Here is a 15,378-nt window from a genome sequence, read left to right on the forward strand (position 1 = left end):
AGTGGAGAAGGAAGATGCTGGGAGCAGCAGAGTCATTCCTTTGTATTAATAGCTCCTTCCAGAGGCTGAATCCTGTGAATCTCTACTATAAATATTTTTTCACTAACTAAATATGAAGAAATGTTACCAAATGCATGTTGAACGGAGACTGAAATGACAGGCTGGGAGGGGATACATGCTTTAGAAGGGGCCAATATTTCCAAAGCTTTCAGTGTGTAAATGTGTGCATATCTGATTTTGGTGCTGAAATAACCAAGTCAGAAGGAAGGGTTATGTGTCAATTTGTGTCTAATAGCTCTGGCTGAAGGCAAACCATGGCAGGACACAATTAACACAAAAAATAACTAAGTGCTGTATGGCACTCCTAGAACCAGAAAAATTGTTTTATTTTCTTTTTGGCCCAACTAATCAAAGGGAAGGCAAAGTGGGCTTTCAGGAAACTGTTGCCTGATTTCTTGGGGACTAGGCTGTGTATTTATTTGTCTTCTGAATAACACCCAGAACATGCATGCCCCGAATATAAATGTGGTTTCAGTGTAGGTGGCTCTGCTATGAACACTTTCCTTTGGGAAGGAACTACATTCACGTGTGAGTTTCTGGAGCTGGGCTCTGGATGGAGATAGCTCTGGATTGTTGTCATTGCCCGGAAACATTCTGCATGTGCAGAGTTAAAATTGTTTCAATCTGGCTCACTCCTACAATGCAAATACCCACCTGTGCATTACTGCGAAGAACTTTCTCTGAATCATCTCTTTCAATGTGCCTAATGTTGATTTAATTGTGGGTTTTGGCATTACTTGAAAGCCTGAAGTGTTTTTAATAGATAAAACATGTTGTGTCCGTTATTTGTGTCAGCACTCCCTGGGGAATGTCACTGTTGGGAATGTTTTCTGGGAGGCACACAGACACAAACCCCTGCAGACGTCAGTTCAAGCTCTGCACCCAGGGCATAATGACTAACAGGCTTCAGACAATGAAGAATCCAATTTAAAATCCCAAACTGAATTATACATATAAAAAAAAACCCTTCTAGTTCTTCATGGATTTCTGTAACAAACGAACTCTCTTTGCTATTTCTAAATATCTAATTATATCCATATTTGTCTGAATTACACCCCAAGACCACAAGCAAGGCAGATTGGAAAGGAAGATGCAGGGCTGACATCTCCAGCTCTCGTCTGAATTTCTGAGTACTGATGGTTGCATAGCATGACGACAGAAACCTTTATAAATGATATCTCAGCTAATTTGAGTAACTTGAAAACATATTTCAAGTCACCAGAGATGTGCTCCTTTTAGGCTAACAACTCTGCGCTGGAGTGCATTAAAGAATTATTTCAGAGCATGATTCAGACCATTGATTCATGTTATACTGTGATTATTTTTAATTTGCCTGGTGAAACTTTGTAAGAAAGGAGAAGTGTTGCACATGTCTGTTGTTTCTGTCCTCTGATCATTCAGTGTCCCTTTGCATCCACTTCTCTACTAAGTGCAACACATAATATTTACTAGATTTTTAGCTTTAATATCACGTTTTTTCCTTCTATAACGTACCACTCTACCATGTATCAATTATAGACAACATCTACCATCAGTCACTTAAAATCATTGCCTCTGTTTGATGATAAATGTTTCCACCTAAGCAGCACAGAGGTGGTGCTCCTGTACCCTGCCTTTAGCAGCAGGAGTAGGGCATCTTTGGAAGACAGATAGGTTCGTTTCTGCAGGAGCTTCGATGAAGTTGTGTAACCAAACTCCACATGTGCTCCAGGTCAGGCAATTCTTCTACATAGGATGGTTAATCAAATTGATAGACGACCATGATCACTCTTTTCTGACACAGTGAAATGCTTCATTCCCGCAGCTCAGCCTCTTGATGTGAGCTTGTTAGATCAGGGCTTCCCACAAGTGGACCTTTATTTACACAAAACAGATGCTTGCATAGAAAGGCAGCAGTAAACACCTGCAATGCACTGAAGGGCCTCGTGGCTGAAATGGTGTGGGGAAGGAAACCTGATTACATGCAGTTAATCTCAACTTCTCAACCTCTCACCAGCACTGCTGCACCTCCCACTCCCCTCTACTTTTACAGAGGAAGAGCCTCACATTCCTGTCCTGCTTCTGTAATGTTAGTTCTCCTTTCTCCTCTGTATGAGGTTTGCTTTTTCCCCTACTGATTCTGAATCCTTTTTCATATACTGTTTATTTTCAATTGATTCAAATGCAGTTACAAGAGATTTTGGAGGGATGCAAGAATGCCCTGTGCTTCTGAAACAGTAATGGCTGACTCAGATGGCTGAAAACAGTTAATGAAAAATAATAGAGATGGTTCCAGCAAAGAATTCTAATCCTCCAAAATAGGAGCGTGAGTGAAAAGGCTACTGGCCCTGAATGAAGTTGAATCTGCTTTTTGGGATGAGCTCAGTAATTTCATGCCTGAGAAACAGAGGATGCTGCGCACTCCTCCTCATCTTCTCTCTCTCTGTGCCACATGGGGAGAAATCACTGCCTTTCATCATGCGTTAACTTTCTGTTTCTTCATAGGCATGTTGCATTTTGGCCTTTCGCCTTTTTGATACTTCAAACAAATATTTGAATTTTATGGAATCATTATTTATTTATGCTCTCTCTCTTTTTTTTTAAAGGTTTTATTGTTTTGTAGTCTGCAAATAAAGTCTGAAACTAAAAAAAAAAACCATTCAGGAAGTGACAATTTTGCAGAAATGCCCCAGCTGAGCTATAGTTTTATGTTAAAAGCATACAAATTGTTCAGTTGTTAACATTAAACTAGACCCCAGCACTATTGCCATCATAGCCATAACTGCTATGGTCTAACAGGCTTAGCTTATTAAACTCTTGCTTTATGCTAATAATCTGGGACCTGCAGAACCTTTTTCTCTCCCCTTGATTGTACCTACTGCTTATGTATGGCTTTACCTAGAGTGTGAGATGCCTCGCTCCGATCTCAGTGCCTCCTTACCTCATTATACACTCATCATCTGCCCTGGTTGCGGTGTGTCATAAATTAAAGAAAATAATCTTGTACAGACATACAAAAGTTTTCAGGGCCCGATCTGGTAGCGTGCTGTTAAACGGAGATCTGAGAAGTTCACATGCAGTTCTGACTGTTCATCTCTGCTGGAGCAGAACACTGCAGTGTGCGATCTGACCCTATCGCTTCCCACCCCCTGCAGCAGAAAAAAACATCTGAGGGGTTTATTTACTGCAGCTACCCATGATAGCCGGTTTAAAATCAACATTCGGAGAACGAGCCGTGGGGTTCCAATGCAGTGCAGAATTTACCAGAGAGGAGAATATTGCTCTTGCACAAGGAAAACAACCGTTCCGTTTAGCAAAAGATTTTGAGGTTTTGAAGCGTATTTGTTTTCCAATAGGAAATGACAGCAAGAGCTTTTAAAATTCGCAGAGGCAGACAGACACATGGCCCAGGGCAGACAGGAGACTGCATCTTTTAGCGGGGGTGGGATGGGGTCGGGCTCAGCCACCGTGTCCCATTATTTTAGTTTTTTAATTGCAGTTTCCTCAGCTATTTCCGTGTCACACAAAGAAATGTTTTGGTCCAAACTGATGTATTTCTGCAAACACTTCCAGTTTTTGTAAAAGGTTTCATGGGGAAGTAACTCTTCCTGATATTCAGCAAGCCAGAGAAGCTGCCATATATACACACCTTGTCAAATAAATTTGGCAATGCAGATGGTTTTGGACATTTAGAGGACTAAAATAAATTGTGAGAATCAGAAATCACCCAGTGCTGAATCAGGGATTTGTGAAAACTCTAACGCTATTCTGCTCTTTGGAATGTTTTTCTACTTCTCTTCCAAGGGAACCTTGGACCTCTGAGTGAATTTAAGGCCATATCTGCTTTAGCAGTATTATTTCTGCACTGTTATTTTTTCCTCTGTTGAGACATGTTCCTTGTTTTTGCTGCAACTGAGTTTTCTGTAAGAATTTCCTTGCTTTAATTATCTCACCCTACATTTATTCTTGTTTCTTTGTTGCTGTTTTTTTGTTGTTTTTTTTTTTAATACATTCCTCCTATCCCTTTTAATTCATCTGGTTCATTTACAACACATCCTGCTTATTGTTCCAGCTGCTTGTTTTTAATATGAGTTATCTGACTTTTACTGTGTACTCTTTAGGGGATGCATACACAACTCTTTCTTTATTTGCTTTCCCCCTCCCCTCCACAGCGCCTAATGCTTCTGTTTGCCAGTGTAACCCAAGAACAGGAAATAAAAAGCAGCAGATCCACAAGCACACAGAAGTTCACAGACTCATAGGCTGGCATGTGTCAGAAGTGGGTACAGCTGATTTGGATAAAGCTCTGTGCCGAGTACTTCCTTTTGAGCTGCTTTATTTTTGCCATATCTCTGAACCTGGGGCTGTATTTGGTAACAGACGGTTCACTAAATTAAACCATGCTCTGAGAGCTCTTCTGCTTGCACCTGAAAGTTTGCGTTGGTTTTTCCAGAGCTGTGACAGTGGCTGCTGTTAAATAAAATCAGTCATTCACCTGCAATGGAAGCAAGCTGTTGGTTTTTGGGTAGGGCTAACCTCTAGAAAAGAACAGGCAAGGTGGTTGTGATGCTTGGCTATGCTGTGCAGCCCCAGAGGCGAGGCACTGAAATAGGAGTGTGGTTGGCCTTTGGACTCTCAGTCACCTAATCTTGATTTCAGTACAGTATGTGTTCTTAAAAGAGATATAATTCAAACTGGAGTTAGTTCAGGGACCCCCTGTACTGTGAGTAGGTCTGGATGGCCACTTCTGGCCTGGTTGCTCACTGTGGTTGCTACCAAAACCAGGTAACTGTTAGTTAAGGAAGTTCAGCACATATTTGCCGCTGATGATGTAGACGGCATTTCTTGCCTTGGGATAAACAGATGGATGGGTTTAATTTTGAATTCTCTTTCAGTCCTCTTTCTCTGCTGTGTCACTATGAATCTATGGCAAATTTTGGCCTAGAGCTCGACTGAGCAGATGAGAGTCTGAGCAGCTGAAAATGGAAGACTGTAACGTAAGATTGTAGTGAATAGGGGGTAATTCCTACACTGGAATATCTGGTCAATGTTTAATGTAGGGTATCTCAAAAACACAGCTAAGGGAAGAGGTAATCAATGCTAAGGATGAACTGGTGACTAGACATACCAAAAATAAATTTCAACGCAAGAAATCTTGCTGTGCACTGCTTTCCCATATTGAAAAGATGGAGATTTGTCAGCAGAATGTTTTAAGATACTTGGCAGGATTAATATTCTACGCTGAATAGATGAAGGTGCTTGACAAAATATAGTTTGTCCTAAGCATTTTTTGACAGAATATATTTTATCCATATAAGGGCTTTAGCAGAACTGTCAGTGATGTCAAATGATAGATGGCAATATGAAGAGTTATAAGAGCCAGCCTATTAAGAAAAGACGAGACGACTTAGTGCTATGGCAGCCTATTTGACTCTGAGGGGGTGTTGGAAAGGGCTGAGGGAAGACTGATCTTCTAATAGGAATTTAATCATATACCTTATAGAAGTAATGGGAATCCAGAGATGAAGAAGGAAGAGATGAGAAAGAGAAAGCATTCTGGAGAAATTTCCTCACAGAGAGGATGATTCATTTTGGACTGTGCTGTCAAAAGGCAGCTATGGAAACTGCAGCTGTGGATGTATTAAATAGGCGTCAGGCAGGTGCTTACTGGAAAAAATGTTATGGATGGAAACAAGCACCAGGAGGAGTGGGAGGAATCTGCAGCGCCAGCTTCCGGTTTTCAGTTACACCAGAATAATGTGTTATTCTGCATTTGCATTGCAGATGCACAACAGTTTTCAGTCTGAGCAGATGCTTGGCTGCCACGGACTTTCATGAACACGTGTCCGAGGGGCCATTTTCACCCTCCTTTTTGACATCTTTTAAAAGGAAGAGGCATATTAAATCCTGGGATGAAGGGAACAGTTTCAGGTTGGAAAAGATTGAGCAATGGTGGTGTAACAGAAAGCAAAGTTTGGCCTTCATTATTTTCCTCCATTGGGACTGTTTTTCCCATTAGTACAGCTAAAACTAAAGAGCATCTCTGACGTATGGCAATAAATCAAAAGTTAAGCCCTATGGAGAAAGGCATAAAGCGATGAAGAGATATTCTATATTTTGGGGAAGGAAAGAAGGAAATAACAAAGTGAATGGCTTTCAGTATTTTTAGGAAGAGGAGCTGAGAGGGATCAGAATGTTGCAACCTCTTATTGGTGCCATCATCCAGAACAGTTTGAGCTGCTGGATGTTCTGCACTGAGTGACGTTGGAATATGTGAGTCCAGCAGAGAAATGGAGGGAGGAACTGCAAACGTGCAACCTCCCCAAACCTGCGTGTTTCCCTCAGTTCTCACACTTTCTTTTGGTTCTCTCTGTCCCAGCACATTGAATTCAGGTGTCATGTGGTAGCAGATGTTGCCATTGGTTTCTGTTCTTGCCAGAATGAAGTTGGACCTGAAAATCTGCAGAGAAGGAAAAGTTTCTGACTCTAAGGAGACACAGCATTTAAGTAACCTCTGGAGATATTCACTGAGGCTGTTACTGCTTTCTTTCCTGCATCTCAAATGTGTTTCCACTGACTCAGGGATCAGGTCTGGATGCTTCTGTGTCATAATCTGAAAGCAGTTTCCAGTGCATTTTTTTTTTCTCAGCAGCTCCATTATGACCAGAATTCTCTGTGCTGTCCTGCTGCCCTCCCTGCACACGGACCAATGCAAAGACAGCTACAAAACGCAGCCATAACAGCAAACTCAGCGGTTCAAATCAGAGATCACTTCACTACACTGGAGAAATCCCAGTTTTGCACTCGCTGAAGATTTATGCCTGAAGTTTCTTTTACAAATGGTGCAGGGAGAAGGTTGCTGGAGAGAGCTGAGAAAAACATCCTGTTTTCTTACGGGAGACTCAAATGTCAACCATCAATATTTTATCTCCTGAATCCTGGGGATACAGTTTGATAGATAAAAAATGCATCTGTTCTTCAGTTCAGTTGCACCTCTTTGAAAGCATCTCCAAGTTACCAACTCAAATGCTTCCATAAAATTAGGTTTCAGTTCCATATGTTTCATTGTGTATCACATGTTTCCATGGCACAGAGTTGCCACATAAAGCAGTCTGCAACCCTTTTGGTTTATCCTAAAGCCTTTTAAATCTGTCTCCTCTAAGCTTGAAATTCTCTCATTCAGGCACCCAGTGCTGTTGAAACCCATATGCCAATAATTCCTAATGATGTGTGTGTCTAGCCAGAGTAATTCTCCTCATTCAATTTGCAATTTTCCAAGTAAATCCTTTCAGCATTTTGACTGTAGCAGTTTATTTTGCACTCTGAGACATGTGGCTCTCTTAAAACCATCCTGAATTTACAGGCAAGGTGGCGTCTTATAATGAAGGACAACCGAACTTAAAGTTTGCTTTTGAAACCAGGGATAGTATTAGCTTTGCTTGCTTGCTCTCCTGGGCTTGAAGCTAACACGCATTAATGCAAAGTCTTCCCTTAGCATTTGACACAAAGGACAAAAGCTGAGCCATTTATGATTTTGCAGCGTATTTCGTCTCCTTTTGTTGAAAGAGCATATTGGACTGAGTCTTATATCTTATGCTGTTTCCCATGCTCAAAAGCTAGTATCTGCAGTAACCAGCAGAAACTCTACTGTTAAAGCTGGACTCTTGCTTTATAGAGGCAGCATGCTCAAGGCATCGTGAGGGGAAGAGAAAGGCCCTTTCTAGTCCTTACAGGCCAACTTCAGCCATCTATTGAGATCACAGTGTTGGGCTCAGGAAGGAAATTCAGCAGCTGCTACAAAGAGGATTGCAACTTAGGTCTTTGGAAGAAGTTGAGGTGAAGATAACTTGGTGAGAAATGAGGGTACTTATCAGAAAAACGCAGAGTGGAAGCACACAGGTTTTATCTTTAGAAACTATTGTGACTTACATGCTCATTTTGTCCTGCAAACAGGAATTTTTTGATCCCTGCGTAACAAAGGTATATCTGAACTCAAGAGGATTTGCTTTGGTCACTGTGAAAAAAGCATTTATAAGCCTCCATCATGTCATTCATTTATTTTTTCTCTGTTCTTCAATACCCACAGAAGAAACAGCTACATTTAAGGATGTTTATTTTAAGTTGGTACTCTGGATTGAAAAGCTTTTCCATCTGTTTCTGCCCTGCATTGGATATAACATATTGCAGATGGCAGCATTTATCAGAATCCCACTGCAGAGTATTTACTGGCTTTATGCCTTCAGAAATGGGCCACATTCACCACTGCTACAACTTCAATGAAACTGATGGAATGGCACCACTGGTAAATCTGACCCATCATCACAACTGAAGGAAACTTGTTAAGTGCTTCCTGAAGTATAATCATGCATTTTGGGCACAATGGATGTGTCTCGGTTGACTTATTTAATGTAAACATATTGAATTATATTTAGTTTTCATCGTTACTGAAGATTATTGGTTTGTGTTAAAAACCTCTTTGTTCTGATTTTTCCAGTCCGTGAGTGATTCAGTGAACAGCTTTCTAACATACCATCTCAGATTGCAGCCACAGGCTTGGGTGTACAAGTTTTTTCAACAGGCAGCAATTGGGAAGAGCCTCTGTTTTGACTGACAATGAAAGAGCAGTGACATTGGCCAGATTAAGGTGTCCTTCCTTCCTTTAGGCATTCTACAAAACATAACACCTCAACCATATTATTGTTCCACACTCTCCCTTTCCTGATATTCTCAACACTCTCCCAAGCTATGTGTTGAGTATGTCCCTCTGCATGCTAATTTTACGGAAGGAATAGTCAGGAGTAAAAGAGAATTCCACTTTGAGAATGTTCAGCATCGCAAACATACAGTACAGTTTATTCAGTGCTGCTGTAGAAAGCCCAGTTCCAGTCCTGATGAAGATTTAAATGAAGTGACAAAGATTTAACTCTCCCTTTTCCGTATCCTTCCTTCATTTCTCTTGTCCTTTGAAAGATGCCTGTGAAAGGGATTGTTTCTTAAAATGCCATTTGATATGAAGACCCTAGATGCCTAACTGGACTTCCTCTGTGCTATTTCAGTGAATGCTATTAATAATTTGGCAGGCTAGCAGATCCTGGATGCTGTTTTGTGTAAGTTTTGACCACGGACAGCTTCTGTGATTCTGGCTGTGAACCACTGCAGTGGAAAAGATAATTTATTCTAAATAATGACTATCCAGGAATTAGCAGTGAAGAGAGTATGCTGTTCTCAAACAGAGCTGTGGGCTATGGGAGACAGGAGCTTAACTGATGGCAGTGTCACAATAGTGCCTGAGAGCCTTCTTGGTGCTTAAGCATAGCTGAGGCTTCAAGATGGAAAAATACTTCAGAGATTTTGTAAGCTGTAGGAAAACTTTCAACTATTTAGCAAAGTTAATGCTGAGCTTTTCTGACTCATAGCACTGCTCCAGTCTCACTGCTGAATCAATTAGCTCAGTGAGCACCCTTCCCATCAAAGTAACACCTTCCTTTCTTGCTCAGTTTTAAGACTTAATTCAATAACTTCAATAACAGAATTATATAAAGCTGTATTCTCTCTGTACTCCTGCCAAAGGTTGCTTGCATGCTTTGCATCTCCCTGCTTGCACACTCGTGTGTTTAAATTGCCTTCAATCTGAAGTTTGAATCATGTGCTAGCAACCAAAGACCTCACAATTAAATCTTCTCAGTAAATGTTTGTAGTCCACCAGGGAAGAATTAGCACAGGAGCTGAAATGGGCACTGCAAGAACTGCCCGACTCTGCAGCCTGAAAGCTGGAGAGGTCAGACTGCGGTGCCTGGGGGCTTATAGCACATAGCCCTGAGTCCCCACACGGTGTCCTCTACAACTTACTCTAAAAGCAGCACAATGACAGTAACCTGCACAGCATCCCTGCCTCCGTATTGTGGTCCCCTGCGTATGCCTTTGATTCCAACAGAATGTTCTCTGTGTGAGTACTGCTCTCCTAGCAATATTTTGGTTTGTAACAATTTTCCTCCTTTTTTAAATTTTATTTTATGATTAATAGGTCAATTACGTAAAATTACCGTTTGCAATTAAAGCATAGTTTAGAAAAAAACATTGAACATACAGTGCTCGTTTTTCATTCAGTTGCTTGTCACTGAGGCTGCTCTACAGGAAGGTGTTTTTACAGCTATGTGAAAAACATTGATTACAAATTCCTTAGAGCTCAGAGAGCCGGTCTTGTCGTTCAGTATTTAGAAGGAAAAGAACTCAGAATTGCAATTAACATTTTTAATACAGAGCTTTTGTGTGTTGGGAGGTGGATGCAGCTTGGAGCTGAACTTTGGTAATACAGAGTTGAAAGGGCAGTGGATATAAACGTTATTTAAACCGTCACATAGAAAGGAAACTAAAACACAGTACCTTAAAGGTTGTTTCTTTCATGAAAAGAGAAGGACAAATCAGTTACTGCCTGTGTAATTGTTTAGTTATCCATCAGACTACTGCAAACTGCATGTGTGTACATTTCAAAGTGCTTTGGTATAGACAGACACAGACCTTTGCTCCTGAGGAATTCAATGATTTGCCCCATGGGAATTGCTGGGCTTGCCGCAGTTCACTTAATGACACTGATGGGTCAATTCTCTGCCAGACCCAACAACTCATCTTCATCATCTTCTCAACTTCACATCCACTAATGATCAGTCCTTATAATGAAGGCATTTTTCACCCTGCCAGGAGTCACAAGGAGAAAAATTGATTGACAGAGTTATCTGGATTGTAGTAATTAAATCAGGGCAGACAAATCCCTGCTCTCATTATATTTCAGACATGTCTGAACCATGAAAAACAGAGCTGAAGCATTTTGATTTGCTGTCTGCAGTTTAAAATATAGCATTAAATGCTGTATATGATATATAGAGTTACAATAAGTAAATATGGAAGAATTAGAAAAGGATAATTATAAACCAAAAGTGGTCAAAATGTGGGTGTTGGGTATAACCATCTTTAGTGAAACATGAATTTTAAGTATTTGAAAACGGTTTTTAATTATTAGATATTAATACGGTTCAGGAAGTGAACTCAGAAGTATGCCAATGCATCCAGACTCATTCTGCAGTGCCTTGCACCAAAACAACATTTGTTTGTACCAGTGAGGCAAAAGAGATAGCAGGTAGAAATAGAGATACAAAACGGTTTATACAGTACAGAATTGGCACTGCCGTAGGGTTGGCACTTGCACAGTAGAACACAACTGTACTGTTTTTGAGCTCTCCTGCAGATGAGGAGACAGATTTGCACTGTAGAAGCCAGAACAGGATTTCAAATAGTATTGAAAATCCTTTTGTTGGTGAACGCCTGTTGTGCAGCACTTCTCTGGAAGAAGGATTTGTGTGTGAATGTTCTTTGGGTAATGCTGCAATCTGCATTCAAGAGTTGTCCTTTAATTCTCTTTTTAAAGATATTTTTCTTCCATCTGTTTATTAAGCCAAGCCATTTTTCAGATACTGTAAAATATTGTACCCACTTTAAATAGAAGATTATGCTGCATGAACTTGAATTATTATTAACCACATAATTAAGCTGATTAGATCTAGTTAATATTGGGTATATAAGATGCATATTTACAGAGAGGCTGATTACAGTTTATTCTGCTGAAAAATGAGTAAAGAAATCTGGATTCACCTGGACAGTTACTCAACTAGAATAAATTGGCTGAAGTTCACTGAGCTCAGAGTAGAGCCTGCATTTACATGGCCTTTGGCGTGTATACAGTACATCTGAAAACAGCCTTAAGAACTCAAAAATGCAAATGAGAGCTAAAGTAGAATTTAGGAAGGAGTGCATTAATGAGGAAATCATTTCAAGAGAGAAGGCTTTGGGGAGACAAAGCCCATTTACCTCACATGACTGCTTACCTGTCTCCTTCCAGGTTAAGTTCATGATTGTTACAAATCATTGGCTGGAATTAGATTCCACGTCAGTATGGGAATGCTTTACCTCTGGTGCTATACACACATCTTTGAGTTTATAGTACTGTTTATAGCTTTCTGGTCCTCAGTGGATACTGTCATCATCATGAGCCAGCTCACACCTCAAAGAACATGCGGGTAAATAGAGATAGTTATTAAAAAACTCTCTGCTATCAGTATCAAAAGGGCTACAGTAGTTGAAGGTGATGCAGAACGTTCTGGTTAGTTGCAGCTGCTGGTTTTCCTTTTTAAAGATATGCTGTAGTGTAGACTTGCAAACTGCCAAAGCTGAGACCAAATTTCATATCAAGGACAGACAAGTTTGTCCATATGGGAGTCACAGACTGCATGGAATTCAGGGACAAAACACAAGAGATACTGTAAGTTAGAAAACAGCTGCTGAATACACAGCAAGTCTGAACAGTGAAGGCATGCATGATCAATTTTATTGGTTACAAAGGCTGATCTTTAAAGGGTTAAAAAGGTAATGATAAAGGAAATGAGTCAGATTCAGTTGTCTTTGGGTTGGCCTGCATATCACCACCAACCCAAAGTTCCACTTAGCTTTCCTGTTAGGTCACCTGTGCAGAAAGGCTGGGGAGGTCCTCAGGGCACGCTGTGTTTTGCAGTAGTGACCTTGGGTGATTCCAAGGCCTGAGCACAACAGAGAGAGATTCTGTGATGGGAACAGGGAAAAGTGCAGTGAGGACGTGGGACTTTGTAAAATGAAGAAGATGCTGAACAAATGTCCTTAACTGTCAAACATGTTCACAACCCTTTCCTTTTTAAGCAGAAAAATAAGGCAGTTCAACTTTAATGACCTGTTGGAACACAGAGAGCTCCCACAGCCCTGGCAAACCTGGCCTCTAGTTCTGAATCAGAAGAACAGATAAGGGTTTGCTTAGCTTCCAAATCAATCCTAACCCTTTTCCTGTTCCAAAAGTTTGTAAGCAGACATTTTATTTTCCACTCTGAAGAGCTGATGTGAGCATATGTCATCCTCAATCTGTCACATTTTTATCCAGTCAGGAAATGAAATTCATAACATGTGGCTTTCATGGTCAATTGGCAAAACAGGGCAGGAGATCTTGCACTAAAATTAAAGAGTGAACAGAATCTGCAAAATAACTCTTTTGTATAGAATTATTCTGCTGTGAGGTGGAGACATCAGGTCAGGCCATGATGGGATGATGCACTGCCTCAGTTAGAAATCCAGCTGTTACAAAGTGTGACAAAGTGAAAATACTGAGCCAACATGTTACTTAAAGAGTGGATAATGCTCATCACACTCACTAAAGACCACCACAGTTCCTCTCCTGATTTGGACACTACTGTTGGAAATTAAATATCTGCATCTTTTTCCTCTGAATTTATTTTAGTTCCATCTTTGCAATGAAGATGTCAATCCCAGATATGCATGTGCTTGTGAGCCTGAATAACTTGGTCTTTAGATGGCCCTGCAGTCACAACCGCTACAAGGTGAGCTGTCGGTGCCCAGTTTGGAATCAGGATAAGAGGCAATTTGTTCTATACATGATCTGTTACAAACGAGATCCGTAATTCTAATAGCGTGTCATTAGCACACATAATTTATGAAGACAGGTAGAGAGGGATGCTAAGATGTCTTCCTTTGTTTCAAAGCAGACCCTTCGAATGCCTGAGTTCTGCTGTCTCCTATTTGGTTTCCATCAGCTGACATGCTTAGGATGATGTTCTCTACTCCACAGAACCTAACTAATTCTTTTTCCTTACTGGCTTTCTCTGCTTCTTCCATGCCCAGTTCAGGAGGTCAGCTGCACGTACTCCTCTGTCAGGACAGAGAATTAGTGAGACAGATGAATAACACAGTTATGGGAGGCAGTAAAATCAAAAGAGATTTTTTGTTAACGTTGGCACTGACTCACCATGTGAAGCGGAGCTCGGAGAGATACCTGCTGGAGATTTGGAGAGGAAAATTAGGCTTTGAAGCACTTTCCATAAATCCTGCTGTGTATTTTTCCAAACATTACAGCGTAATGGAAGAACAAATGGGTCAGGAGCACAGCTTCCACAACCTTCTTGTGGAAAGGGGGCAAATGAAATCTGGATTGCTCCAAATCCATCCCCATAGTTGCAACTTCTCTGTTTTCCTCTCCTCCCCCAGATACACACAGCATGTTTCACTGTGTTACTTCAATATAAAGAGGAGGAGTAAGGGTACAATGCTGGGAGATGAAAAACAGCATGTGGCTTCCTCACAGCCTTCTACATACCCCCTTTCAGAGAGGGATCTCTCATTTGATGAAGATCCTTTTTTTCTGTTTAGTCATAAACAGATGAATCCTATAATAGCCTCTGTTTCCTCTGCTACAGGAGGTCTGTATGATTAATAAGATCTCCCTGTAGTGAATGCCAAGCCAAACAGATGAATGCAAGGCGCATCTGCTGTAGATTAAACATTTGGAAAAAACATTTTATAAATATTTTTTTCCACAACAACATATCCATATGGCAGTTAACTAGGGTATATATTTAAAACCTCGCATGTACAGTATATAGCCATGCATATGTATTTAATACACTTATTAAATAAGTACTTATGTTGTCACTCAACAGATATCTTTCTGATATGACTTTTCATCTATTTGAAATGTCAAATCAGACTGTTTGAAAGGACCACATTGCTTTCTCAAGCAAAACATGAGAAGACATTGCTTCTGAGTGGGTGGGTTAGTAGGAAGCAAACCTTTTATTTTATTAGTTCTCAGAAACAAGAATGTGTAAGATAATTACCTGGTTAGTGTGAGGTAAAAAAAGATACACTGAATACGGTTAGAGAGATAAGATTGTCCTGGGTACAATGCAAACAGATCCTGAGAAGGAAGTTAAACCAATTTGAGATTTCTTAGCCAAAAAACCTCAGCATTTAAATTTAACTTTCAAAATATTTCAAAATACTGGAAGTAATTCTGATTATAATTAATATTTTAGACTGCTTTATCCATTTGGTTAAAAGGATTTGCAGAAATAGAAAAGAAAAAAAAAGAATCAGTTTCTTCTGGCCTTTGTTGTTTAATGGGGAATTCCTTTTTTTCTCTTACTGTGTTTTCTGCCTTTGAAGACTGGACCATAATTCTGGATTGATGAGAGATGAAATAGGACAAGTTAGCTCAAGCTACAACCAAATTCAGCAAGTAAATATTATCTGGAGAAGATACTGACACTCTCAGATAAATCACTCCTGCATTTTAGTATGTTGTTCTTGTAAGACTTAGCAATATTACTGTAGGCTGGTTTTATGACAGGTTGGGTTTTTTTGGCTTGCTTGTCATGAAAACTGATACGTGATTCAATTCCTGAAATTTTTTAAGGAGTTGTCTCAGCTGGCTTTCCAGACCAGCAGCCAGAAAGAGGAGAAAATAGTCTT

At 40.3% G+C, this 15,378-nt stretch overlaps 1 long non-coding RNA gene across 4 annotated transcripts; it reads right to left on the reverse strand.

Moving 5' to 3' along the window:
- Positions 1-10,275: 10,275 nt before the first annotated feature.
- Positions 10,276-14,247, reverse strand: LOC107054844. 4 transcript variants are annotated; one of them, XR_005841310.1, is made up of 5 exons: positions 13,877-14,242; positions 13,725-13,779; positions 12,554-12,648; positions 11,919-12,094; positions 10,276-10,730 (listed from the first exon to the last, which is right to left on the reverse strand). It is a non-coding gene; the product is annotated as an uncharacterized LOC107054844 (long non-coding RNA). The 4 variants fall into 4 exon arrangements; XR_005841309.1 differs by having other exon boundaries at positions 11,919-12,648; positions 13,877-14,247; XR_001469612.3 differs by having other exon boundaries at positions 10,276-12,094; positions 13,877-14,245.
- Between the last annotated feature and the right edge of the window lie 1,131 nt (positions 14,248-15,378).

The sequence above is a fragment of the Gallus gallus genome, chromosome 20 (assembly GCF_016699485.2).
Source record: "Gallus gallus isolate bGalGal1 chromosome 20, bGalGal1.mat.broiler.GRCg7b, whole genome shotgun sequence".
Lineage (NCBI taxonomy): Eukaryota > Metazoa > Chordata > Aves > Galliformes > Phasianidae > Gallus > Gallus gallus.